The sequence below is a fragment of the Lissotriton vulgaris genome, chromosome 7 (assembly GCF_964263255.1).
Source record: "Lissotriton vulgaris chromosome 7, aLisVul1.2, whole genome shotgun sequence".
NCBI lineage: Eukaryota > Metazoa > Chordata > Amphibia > Caudata > Salamandridae > Lissotriton > Lissotriton vulgaris.
In genome coordinates this window covers 1703435695-1703449258 of record NC_141695.1, presented here as the reverse complement: position 1 = coordinate 1703449258, position 13564 = coordinate 1703435695, and the positions used below count along the sequence as shown (strand labels likewise).

The following is a 13564-nucleotide window of genomic DNA, read 5'->3' as shown; positions in this document are numbered from 1 at the left end:
ACAAAGTATTTAGCGGTCTCTCTTGTTAAAAATCCTTTTTAATTCCAAGGGTTGGTCAGAAATGTATGTTCTTCAATTAAAATGTGCCGGGCTCCGTAGGGCTCCAAGCACACATTTACACAGTCTCTATCTTGTTGGTAAAGCCCTCTGTAGTGGCTTATTTTGATATATCCTTGTAGGGACAGGATATATCCTTGATCATCAAAGTTCGACTCGGAGCAAGAGAGCGAATGGGAGAAAAGGCAAAAGAAAGACGGGAAAGAGGATAAGTCAGGGAAGAAAAGGAACCAGATAGAGTGAGATAGAGGTAAAGGCTCCTATGTATCAACGCATTTCTCCAAAGAAATATAATGTGGAAAACAAAAATGCACATCGGACCTAAATGCGTAGGGTGATGAAAGAAATAGATGTGAGGTGAAATCAAGGCGAGTTGGTCTTGGTAATTCGGAACCCCAACATTCAGCCGTACTTGTGTCACACCCACACAAAAATACTTCAATCCTTGCACTTATATCTTTCACAAATGAAACACTAGACAAGGTGAGGGATATAGGGTGTGTTTTAACAGTCCCCTGTATGGTTTACTGCAGATTCACAACATTTTGTCATGAACCCTATTGATGTATGGACTTGATGTGTGCAGTAGTTGTGTTTAAATTGCGTGTGGATAATCCATTTATATAGGTTTCTATCTTTGGGTAGCTTTTGGGTCTTGATTGACAGAACTTGGTGTATCTTTCCTCCTTCTAAGAAGGGCATGTCTTGCAACGCATGAGAAACTATTTTACATCTTAAACGCATACTCAATCATCGCACATTGAATCCTTTATCTCACAAATGCATTATAAACAAAAAGCAATCCTTATTCATTTTTGCTAACTGTTGTATGCTTTTTTAATGTATTAGTCAGGACTCAAAATGCAAATCAGACTCAGTGGTTTTGCCAATGCTTGTTATTTAAGATGCGATTCGCTGTGAAGGAAGAAAGTGCGTAGTAATTAGTTTATTGGTAGTGTAGTTCCTCTAATATAGGTGTGACTGTCAGGAGGGATGTGTTATACCACAATTTGATGTGCAAGTGAACGGTTATGTCATGATACAAAATGTGCTGAGAGTGAATGGTCTTTGTATCCTGCAGATGCTTTTGGGCGGAAGGTGTTGCAGCCACAGGGTTGTGCTAACTCCTCCTTGTCTTTGTGATTATGGATAAATCTGTAACCTGTAAGTATACTACAGAAGTTCCTTTATGACTTTTGCCTGATAGAACTTACTTTGTTTCACCACGGCCAACCCTGAGGGTGTACAACACCCAGCAGTAGCCGCTTAATAGACGCAAAACCCCAACACCTGCCCTCAAAATTCTTCTGTCCGACAATGCACCAGTGCGATCCTCTAAGGGTACAACAACGCAATATCGAGTGGTAAAGCAGAGGTGCGTTGACAAGTTTAATGTCTCTAGGTTCCATGGTCAACAACCTCACTCATAGACTTCATGTCAATCGGGTCACCATAATCTCAAGATCATACCTCAACTTCACCACTAGAACATATCTCAAAGCACCTCTGCTTAACTACAAGATCATAACTCAGCCTCAGCATTGGTCAAAACTCAACTTAACCTCTAGGCTACATCTCAACTCAACCCTTAGACAAGAACTCACTTTAAACACTAGACCACTAATCAATCTTCCCAATAAAGGACATGCTACAATTCAGGGTACAACTACATTTAAACACTTCACCACAGCTCAAACTAACTTTTGGACCACATCTAAATTTACTTAATCACTAGTTCACAATCTAACATAACCACTGAATCACACCTTAATTTAACCACTGGACCACAGCTCAATTTGATCACCGGGCAAACTGAATGTAATCACTGGAGCATTACTAAGCAACCAATGGAACAGATTTGAGCTTAACCACAAAAAACAAATCTCATCTTTATCATCACAACACAATTTAACCAAGACCCTACAGTACACTGGGATTTTATTTGAGATCTCAATTTAAATAAAGACTTGTAGAACATTTATGAGAATGCCCTGGTGTGCAGGAGGTTCACTAGGTGAGCATGCTCGCGCTTGCTGCATGCTGCATGCTGCGGTGACTGTGCTAGCACAGGTGTCCACCCTCAGATCATCTGGGCATTATCTCTGGATTAATAAACACATCGGTGGTACTCACCTATGAAGTCTGCCTTCTCCTGTTGACGTCTAGTCTTCAAGGTTAACGCTGGGCGGCTGGAAGAAGCCCTCAACGCGCACTTGGGAATAGGGTGAGTGAGCGGCGAGTGAACTTGTACAAGCAGTGAGCAATATCTGAATATTTTTTTTCTCTTTTTCTTCGCCGAACCGGCCATTCCAGTTTCTGTTCCTCCAGCCCAGAAGCAGAAACAAGGTGAACCATATTGCAAGTTGTCGAACCGGTTGCACCAGGCAGCTCGGAGCGGTGGAACAGGTATGGCTCTATCACGGGGAGAGGCCCTTGCTTGGCGCCAGGCCCTAGTTCCTCTGTACGCGGACACAGATTCAGGGAAGGAAGGGTTGAACCTCAGTGGCATGGGCAGATCTGGAGCCCACACCAAAGAATGTGATCTTTTTTTATGCTCTGTCCTTGCAAGCACCACCAAGCTTGGAGAAAGCTGCCCTACAGGCTCAGAAGGTTGATTTTGGAAGTTGACCTGTGAACTCCTTGAGGACAACAACCTACAAATGGCAGTATTGCATTGCACCGTGGAGACAATCACTGCAGCCTACACCCTTACCTTGCCTGCAATCACTCATGCTTTGAATTTCTCTTGCATAGTACTCCATGCGGCTAAAAGCAACTTAAGAGAGCTTGAGTATGTGACAGTACACATAAAGAACATACGTAGAGAAGTGTATACACAATAGGTACAGCAGGATTTAACTCATTTAAATGTATGTGTAGCTGTAGTAGTGGATAATATTATTGCACATCTCACATAACAACAAATTTACGTGGGTAATGAAGAAATGCAGTTAGTAACAGAAAAGCGACGTGGCGCTAATCAATATCACACACCCTACTACCAGTGGTGTCACAAAAAGAGTGATGGATACAAAAGGCCACCGCTCTTAACATGTATGCTGTCATATCAATTAATTGAAAGTCTTATTGAGAAGTTGTAGAGGACAAAGGGACATGGTTACATTCTGATTTTTTTCTGTAGCTGAAAGTTGATGGAGATGGCATTTCTGGCTTGAAGGGTCCAGCAATGCCCCCCCCCCCCTCCCCTTTAGTGACCATTCTTCTTCCTGGCTCCTCAGCCTCTGGTACCAGGAGGTCTGAGCAGACCCAGCTCTTGGTAAGTTGCTGTCTGGTTGGTGCAGTGATTGAAATGATTTTGGGTGCATTCCTAGACTTCCACTTTGCAACCGAAGGCTAACTTTTTGCTCACCCGGAAACCAGTGCGTTGTGGCTTCTGGGGCGTTGCTTTTTGTAGATCTGAGAATTGTTACTGGTTGTTAATACAAGTAGATACAGGGTCGGACTTGGACAGGAAATAGACACGGGCCCTAAAAAGAAAAAAGTGTCCCCCACTGGTGAATTAGAAAGCTAAAACAGTCGTCCACAGTTGCAAATTGGGACCGTTTTGTACTTGTAGAGTGTTTTGCAAAATATGGAAGACTGCATGGATATGAGCTTGCTGCGGGCAAGGTTTGTTATAATATTTGGTAAATTAGCAATAAAAACCAGCCCAATCGACCATAAACAGGCCCACGAGTAGCCAAATAACCGGGACACGCAGTGACCTTTCAGACCGGCCCGACTGGAAGTGCCCGGTTGCCCTCCAGGCCAGTCCGACCCTCACTGGATACGAGGACAGTCGAAGAAAGAGTCATGTTTAAGGATTCGACCCTTTGACAAAGCTGCGTCTGGCGAGGACGCATCGTGCAAGCGGTGAATACTACAACCACGCGGGGAGAAACATGCATTGACAGGCAAGAAACTAGAGATGACTGATCAAAGCCGCAGCGCCGTTCAGACATGAAAGAGGCGACATCTGGCCCGGGGCGCAAAGAACCGGGGGAACTCTGAAGGGAGGAGAGCACTGATCCGCCCTTGGGTACAGAGGTGCGGGAAAAAAAGTGAATTCAGTGCTGGGAAGGCAGAATCATGAATGTAACAACAAGACAGTCTGCAACGGTCAGGAAGCAAAGATGCAAAAAAACACATCCTAAGAGCTGATTACCGACCGAAACATCGCCCTGCAAATCCGATTTCACTTTTCCGTCCAAAAATCTGAAAACATTTTAACAAACACCTTGATTTATGAATAGCAGCACATTTAGACAATGTGCAAATATCGCAATTTTTATACATGCGTATGTTTTTGTTGCTCTTTATCTTTCAGCCATTCCCCTGTCATTGTCAGTCTTTGTATCAGCAGCTAATCAGCATCATGCTGGACGTTTTGCGGCATGAATCGCCGCACAACATACTGTTTTGAATGTGTCGGCGTGCATACAATCACATGAGAGTTTCCACTTCTGGCCATTCCAGAAATGTGCAAATGTCGCAATTTTTTAAACACAGATGTTAATGTAAACATTATCTTGAGGGAAGTTTTACGAAGGGAAATTCGATAATATCATAGAAATAGGACAAAATGCCCTAGTAGGTTTCAGGGCTTCTTATATACAAATATATATATAGTGATGCCATGAGTGATGTCACTGACATGTCATGAGTGATGTAATATGTGACGTCATCAGCAGTGCATTGCAGGCGCGCAAGTTATAGTGAGTCCAACTAACTATAACGTGGGAATTTCAATGGTTTTATGTCAGTAAAATTTCCAGGTAACTTTAACGTGTGTGAAACCTATGTTTTTTTCAGTGAATTTAATAGGTTTTTTAAATGCTAATTCCTAACTATAACTGGTGTGAAACCTATGGTTTTTTCAGTGAATTTCTTAGGTTTTTTTAAATGCTAATTCCTAACTATAACTGGTGTGAAACCTATGGTTTTTTCAGTGAATATATATATATATATATATATATATATATATATATTCCAAAAAGGTGCTCAACAAGTGAAGTGCCACACACGACGTTTTCTTTACCATATTTTATTCAGGAAGCTGCAGCGAAATCAGCACAATTCATTCAGCCTCGTCATTTCAAGCCTCTTAGTGCCAAACGCGTTTCGGGAGTCTATCTCCCTTGCTCACTGGCAGGCATGTGGAAAGCAGGACCAGCTGCACTTCATTTTTTTCACCAATTTCAAGTTTGTAGTCCCGCCCTACTCGGGGGCGTGCTTATGATTTGCATGATGGTATATGCAGTCCAGGTAAGTTAAAGCTATAGTAGCGGCAGCCGTCCCTTTGTTTCCTACAGCAAATTACACGTGGGACTACAAACTTGAAATTGGTGAAAAAAACGAAGTGCAGCTGGTCCTGCTTTCCACATGCCTGCCAGTGAGCAAGGCATGGCACTAAGAGGCTTGAAATGACGAGGCTGAATGAATTGTGCTGATTTCGCTGCAGCTTCCTGAATAAAATATGGTAAAGAAAACGTCGTGTGTGGCACTTCACTTGTTGAGCACCTTTTTGGAATATTAAGTGGCCCGCTCTTGGTCACGAAGTCGCCCGGGTGCAGAGAGAGCAAGTCCTGTTGCTTGGAGTATAGAGCAACAAAAAAGGAACGACGTCACCTTTTCAGGAAGCACAAGTATGAAGCTTAAACAGCATCTTTCAAGGCACGTGTAATTTGCTGTAGGAAACAAAGTGACGGCTGCCGCTACTATAGCTTTAACTTACCTGGACTGCATATACCATCATGCAAATCATAAGCACGCCCCCGAGTAGGGCGGGACTACAAACTTGAAATTGGTGAAAAAAACGAAGTGCAGCTGGTCCTGCTTTCCACATGCCTGCCAGTGAGCAAGGGAGATAGACTCCAGAAACGCGTTTGGCACTAAGAGGCTTGAAATGACGAGGCTGAATGAATTGTGCTGATTTCGCTGCAGCTTCCTGAATAAAATATGGTAAAGAAAACGTCGTGTGTGGCACTTCACTTGTTGAGCACCTTTTTGGAATATTAAGTGGCCCGCTCTTGGTCACAAAGTCGCCCCGGTGCAGAGAGAGCAAGTCCTGTTGCTTGGAGTATAGAGCAACAAAAAAGGAACGACGTCACCTTTTCAGGAAGCACAAGTATGAAGCTTAAACAGCATCTTTCAAGGCACGTGTAATTTGCTGTAGGAAACAAAGGGACGGCTGCCGCTACTATAGCTTTAACTTACCTGGACTGCATATACCATTATGCAAATCATAAACACGCCCCCGAGTAGGGCGGGACTACAAACTTGAAATTGGTGAAAAAAACGAAGTGCAGCTGGTCCTGCTTTCCACATGCCTGCCAGTGAGCAAGGGAGATAGACTCCAGAAACGCGTTTGGCACTAAGAGGCTTGAAATGACGAGGCTGAATGAATTGTGCTGATTTCGCTGCAGCTTCCTGAATAAAATATGGTAAAGAAAACGTTGTGTGTGGCACTTCACTTGTTGAGCACCTTTTTGGAATATATATATATATATATTTTTTTTTTTGCATGGAGTAACTCCAATCAGAAATGGACTGAAAAAATGCTCATGTGGACTAGGTACATTGACGACCTATTTATAATCTGGCAAGGTGATCGTCAATCAGCAGAAGAGTACATTACCATACTAAATAACAACACGCTGAATCTAAAATTTACCAGCACCATAAGCACCAGCAGTATTAATTACTTAGACCTAGAAATATTTGTGTATAATAACATCCTTCACACCCGCCTGTATAGAAAACCCACAGCAGGCAACGCGGTCCTGCATGCTAAGTCCTATCATCCTAAAAGTCTTGTAAAAAATGTACCTTACGGCAAATTTTTACGCCTAAAGAGAAATTGTTCTCTTGAACAAGACTACAAGCAAGCAGCATTGGAAGCTAATGGTAGATTTGAGCGTAGGTGTTATAACGTCAACACCCTCAAACAGGCCAGTGTCAAAGCCTCTAAAACAAACAGGAGGGATCTCCTGGTTCCTAAACCTAAAATAGAGGCACCTGATGAGGTCCGTATGATCACGGAATTCAGCACCAAGTCAGGTGAAATAGTCAACATCTTTCAAAAACACTGGCACATACTCACTGCTGATAAAGTCCTCAAGAAGAATCTGCCAAGAAAACCTCTAATTACCTATAAAAGATGTCCCTCTTTGGCAGATCATTTGGTCCACAGCCATTTTAAATCTTTTGCCAAACCCATCAAAATATCACAATCAGTAGGTTTCTTTCCTTGTCTTAAGTGTAAGGCATGTAAATTCAGCCACAAAATATCTGAATACCCAAATCGCACAGGCGATAACAAACCCAATGTAAAAATAAAGCAGTTGCTTAACTGCAACTCGGAGTACACTGTATATTGTCTCACCTGTCCTTGCAAGCTGCGATACATCGGCAGCACCATCAAACCTGTGAAACTTAGAATTCTCGAACACATGCGGGCTATTACTAACAACAATAAATCATATCCAGTAGCCCGCCACTTTGCACAAGAACATCAGAGCAAGTGGGAGAAACTAAGTTTCTATTGCATAGATCAGGCCCCCAAACTAGAGCGAGGAGGGGACAGGGATAAGGCTCTACGTATTCTAGAGTCTAAGCACATTATTGACCTCAAAACCATTACTACTTGGGGGTTAAATAATAACGAAGAACTCTGGGTTCATTTGTAAATAGCTGAACGATCAGGGAACTATAGTAGATCATGAAACTGAACAAGAGACATCTCTACTTTCCCAATGATCAATCATGCCTGACATGTTTTTTCTATCTTGCACTGCGTAAAAATCGCCCATTCAGGGCTGAATAACCTTAAACAAGAAATGAGTTAATGTAAATATCTCACTTGTTTACTTATTCTTTCTTATTGTGAATATGTAATTGATCAAAAATATGAAATGTTTAATAACGTTATTTGTTTTTAATGAGCACAATGCACTTTCACGATATCACCATTGCACAGCCGTTGAACTAATGGTATTTGCACGTTACAAGATGGCGCCCAAAATATTGTGGTAAAGATGTCCCTCTTCTATGTTAATGGAGTGTGTAATTAACCAATGGCTTTAAAATGGTGATTTTAATGATACACTAACGTTACACTGACGAAGCCTGTGAAGGCGAAACGCGTCTGTAAGGGATGAGGGTTTTTTTTGGTGATTAAAATTCTTGAAAGCGGATACCAGCGTGCCAGCCTTTCTTTTTCTGAAACCACACTGATACAGAAAACGTGCAGCGATATATATATATATATATATATATATTTATATATATATATATATATATATATGCGCAGATGCAGCTCTCTCCTCAAAGCCTCGCAGCAGCCGCCGCCAAACAGCCAAGAAAGAAAGCCACGCCACTCCAACGTCCGTTTGTGGGCTAAAACGATTTTATTGCGTTCAAGGCCACCAGATCTTACGCGTTTCGGGCGTCCGCCCTTGTTCACAGATCAAATGTCAGTAAGTTCATAATGGCTTAAATACATAAAGTTTTTCCCGGGCATTTTTTTCACCATCACGTGATAAAGTGACATAAAAGACACACTACCAAACTAAGGCTGAAGCAGTCTTTCCTCTAGTTGGTGCCACGTTAAAACAATACACAAATATAATAACAGCATGAATGCGCTATTTACATCTCAATCTATATACAATGTACAATTCATTTTTTTGGATTAAAAAAATAAATAAATATATGTAATATAACAATATATATATACATTATAAAAATACATGTAATTTGGGACAATGTGCAAACAACGCAATGTTATCAGTTGTTAATCCTTCAATAACTAATGATTGAATGGCAAAGTGTACATAAGCAAGATTATAATGATGCAACAATAAATCCTTATATCAAGTTGATACAAAGTAGTCCCAAAGTTTGCAGACAATAAGTCTGTCCAATTTAATATATATATATATATATATATATATATTCTTAGGACACCCCGCGCTGCACGGCCACCAGCTGTCGCGTGTGCTCCCCGCCTGCCGCTGCTCTCAGCCTCGCTGAGCCTTCCTACTGGCCACGCCCCCCGCCGTCGCTCGTTGTTATCTACCGCATTTACTGATCTGCTTTTGTAGTTTAATTGTAATTTAGTACCTATTTTGTACCTTTTTGCCTGTGTTTTTTGTCCCTCCCTGTGCAGTTTTCCCCTGCAGTGCCTCCTGCGCCCACCCACCCCGCTCCCCGCTTCCTGCCGCCGGGAGTGCGGACACGCCCCCTTTCCTTCTGTGCCCTCCCCGCTCCCGCCTCTCAGCTGCTCCTCCCTCCCTGCACTTCGCCATAAATGGCGACCGTGCACACGCGCAGCGTTGACGCGCAGCGGGCACGGCAAAGGTAAGCCCGTCTGCGCCTGTCCGCGCCTGGACCGCGCCCAGCGCCAGGACCCCTGGTCCCCACCGCCGATGCCAGACTTCCCGACTGACCTACGATGCCGCCACTCTCAACGCACTCAATGCCGGCCGGAACCCTGCCTGCTACCAAGCCACCCCGAGACCTACCAACGGACCCTTCGCCTGCAAAGCCTGCCGCTTCACCTGCACCACCCCCGCCGACTCCAACACTATCAACAACCACCTGAAGTGCATCCTGCTGAACACCCGCTCCGTCCACAGGCACGCCGTGGAACTCTGGGACCTGCTCGACTATACTGCACCGGACGTCGCCTTCCTCACCGAAACCTGGATGAACGCCTCCTCAGCGCCCGACATCGCCACAGCCATCCCGGACGGATACAAGATCACCCGGAAGGACCACGTCAACCAGACGGGAAGAGGCATCGCCATCGTACACAAGAATACCCTCCGCATCTCGACTAACTCCGACAAAACCTTCTCCGCCGCCGAGCACCTGCACTTCCAGATACACACCGACCCCAAGACCACCCTCCGAGGCACCCTCATCTACAGGCCACCGGGACCGCGCACGCAGTTCAGCGAAGACATCGCAGACTTCATCAGCCCGCATGCCCTTCCCTCCACCGACTACATCCTCCTAGGGGACCTCAAGTTCCACCTGGAGAACAACAACGACAGAAACACCACCGCCCTGCTGGACAACCTCGCCAACCTCGGACTCAAGCAACTGGTGGACACCCCCACCCACTACGCCGGACACACGCTGGACCCCGTCTTCTCATCCAGCAAGCACGTCTCCTTCAGCCACGCCACCGGACTCCACTGGACAGATCACAGCTGCGTCCACTTCAGCTTCAGTAGAAATACGACCCACCACCAACCGCAACGGGTCCCCCGCCGCAGCTGGAGCAAGATCACCGCCGAGCAGCTCACCGCCTCCCTCAGCCAGAACACTTCCACCAGCACAACGGACCCCAACGTAGCAGCCAGCAACCTCACCAAGTGGCTGACCGCCTGCGCCGACGATCTCGCACCACTGAGGAACCCTCCCAGCAGACCCGGCAGCAAGAAAACCCCTGGTTCACCAACGAACTCAAGGAATCCAAGAAGAACTGCCGCACCCTTGAGAAAGCCTGGCGGCTTGACCACACCACAGAAAACTGGATCGCCCTCAAGCACGCCACCAGCAAACACCATCAACTGATCCGCGCCACCAAGAAGACGGCACTCAAAGAACGACTGGACAACAACGCCCACGACAGTAAGGAACTCTTCAGCATCGTCAAAGAGTTCTCCAACCCCAGCGCCGGAACCAACGACATCACCCGCACGCAAGACCTCTGCGACTCCCTCACCTCGTTCTTCCATCGCAAGATCGCCGACATACACAACAGCTTCGACTCACAGACCACGCACCCTACCACCGAACCAACGCCCGCCACCACCACCCTCTGCAACTGGACCCCGATCAGCACCAAAGACACCACCCGCACGATGAACTCCATCCACTCAGGATCACCAACCGACCCGTGCCCACACCACATCTTCAACAAAGCCGCCGCCACCATCACACCCCATCTCCGAGACACCATCAACTCCTCCTTCCACATCGCCACCTTCCCGGAGAGCTGGAAGCGCGCCGAGCTGACCGCCCTCCTGAAGAAACCAACGGCGGACCCCACCGACCTCAAGAACTACCGTCCCATCTCGCTCCTTCCTTTTCCGGCCAAAGTCATCTAGAAGACCGTCAACAAACAGCTTGCCGCCTTCCTCGAGAGGAACGGATCCCTCGACCACTCGCAGTCCGGATTTTGGGCCAACCACAGCACCGAGACCGCCCTGATCGCTGCCACCGACGACATCAGAACCCTGATCGACAACGGGGAAACAGCGGCCCTCATCCTCCTGGACCTCTCCGCAGCGTTCGACACGGTCTGCCACCGCACCCTAGTGAAGCGCCTCAGCAACATCGGAATGCGAGAGAAAGCACTGGAGTGGATCATCTCGTTCCTCACCGGAAGAACCCAGAGAGTCCGCCTCCCTCCGTTCAGATCCAAGGCCACCGAAGTCATCTGCGGCGTACCACAAGGATCTTCTCTCAGCCCGACCCTCTTCAACGCCTACATGAGCCCCCTCGCAGCCATCGCACGCCAACACCACCTCAACATCATCTCCTACGCCGACGACACCCAGCTGATCCTCTCCCTCACCAACGATCCCACCACCGCCAGAGCCAACCTACACGAAGGGATGAAAGACGTCGCCGACTGGATGAGGAACAGCCGCCTTAAACTAAACTCAGACAAGACGGAAGTCCTCATCCTGGGATCATCACCCTCCGCCTGGGACGACTCCTGGTGGCCCCGGCCCTGGGCACCGCCCCCAAACCAACGGACCACGCACGCAACCTGGGCTTCATCCTGGACTCCTCCTGTCAATGAGCAGACAAGTCAACGTTGTTTCTTCCTCGTGCTTCAACACCCTGCGCATGCTCCGCAAGATCTTCAGATGGATCCCCACTGAAACCAGGAAGACCGTCACCCAGGCACTCGTCACCAGCCGACTGGACTACGGGAACGCCCTCTACGCCGGAACCACAGCCAAAATCCAGAGAAGACTCCAACGCATCCAAAACGCCTCCGCACGACTCATCCTGGACATCCCCCGACACAGCCACATCACCGGACACCTGAGAGAACTGCACTGGCTCCCCGTCAGCAAGAGAATCACGTTCAGACTCCTCACCCACCCACACAAGGCTCTACACGACCTGGGCCCCAAGTACCTCAACGACCGCATGACCTTCTACACGCCCACCCGCCAGCTACGATCGACCAGCCACGCCCTCGCCACCGTACCATGCATCCGCAGAGCCACCGCCGGAGGAAGATCCTTCTCCTACCTGGCAGCCAAGACCTGGAACTCCCTCCCCATTCACCTTCGACGTACCGAAGACCATCTCTCCTTCAGGAAGCAACTCAAGACCTGGCTGTTCGAGCAGTGACACACCCCTCTCCCCCAGCGCCTTGAGACCCTCCCGGGTGAGTAGCCTGCTATATAAATGCCGTGATTGATTGATTGATATATGTGTGTGTGTGTATATATATATATATCACATATGTGATCAAGCTCTGCTTGTCAGACCGAAACGCGTCAGGGAGGGCAGCTGCCCGTAATTGCACTGAATAAATAATGACTGCTTACACTTTATTGTGTCGGGTGGTCTGTTATTGAGCATTTCTACTCTTGGGGAAGAGGTCGTTACCTGCTTGGTGCCGTCTGTGATCCAGCGGTTCAGGATTTCTCTTCGATATATATATATATATATATATATATATATATATATATATATATATATATATATATATATATATATATATATATCAGGAACACTCCAAACTTCAGCATGCAAGTAAGGCACTGACTCCGTGAAATTGATGATCCCAAATAAGTTTTATTCACTCATTTAGGCTGCTTGACGCGTTTCGGCGGTAAGCACCCGCCTTGTTCACAACATCTTAACAGACTGTGGTTACATTTATACCCCTCTGTCATTGCATTACATCATGCGTGTTTCACTCTTGTTTTTTGGCACATTCTAGCTTGTTTTATATTATTTCGACATGGTCCCCATGGCAACCTCGGGTGACGCCTAAGTAAGCTTGACATAGAAAAGTTACTTTCACTTTCACCATCCCGAATCACGTCACCCTCCCTCTCACGTTATCTTGTTTCTATAGAAACCTTCCGGCAATCTCAGCCCAGTGATTTCCTCCCTTTTGCTCGGCGTGCGGCGCGCTGCCCCCGTATTGATGACAGACGTTCGCGCGCTCCTGTCTTTCCATTCCCCTCAGTGCTGGTGAGTGTTATTTAGTATCGCCCCTTGATAATTAATCTAATCACTTTGTCGGGTACTGGGTGTTATTGGTGGCGTTTGAGGCATATTTGTTACTACTTAGTATGTAAGCGCTCGCTACGATAAATTTAAATATTGTCTCGTTCGTGCCGGGTGCGGGAGGGACTAAGTTAAAGTTGCACTCCGGTGGTTTCGGATGTCTTATCGCATAATTAGCGCTTTGTGATACGTGTCTGCTAGGGGAACCTTGGGGGACTATCTATAGTTGCAA

The 13564-nt window shown here is 46.5% G+C and overlaps 1 protein-coding gene across 1 annotated transcript in view; it reads right to left on the bottom strand.

Moving 5' to 3' along the window:
• Positions 1-2302, bottom strand: part of RBBP8NL (RBBP8 N-terminal like) — a 155812-nt gene extending 153510 nt beyond the window's left edge. Inside the window, exon 1 of the mRNA XM_086932847.1 lies at positions 2191-2302. The gene's annotated coding sequence lies outside the window, so the exon portion shown is untranslated. The remainder of the gene's footprint in view (positions 1-2190) is intronic.
• Positions 2303-13564: the final 11262 nt, after the last annotated feature.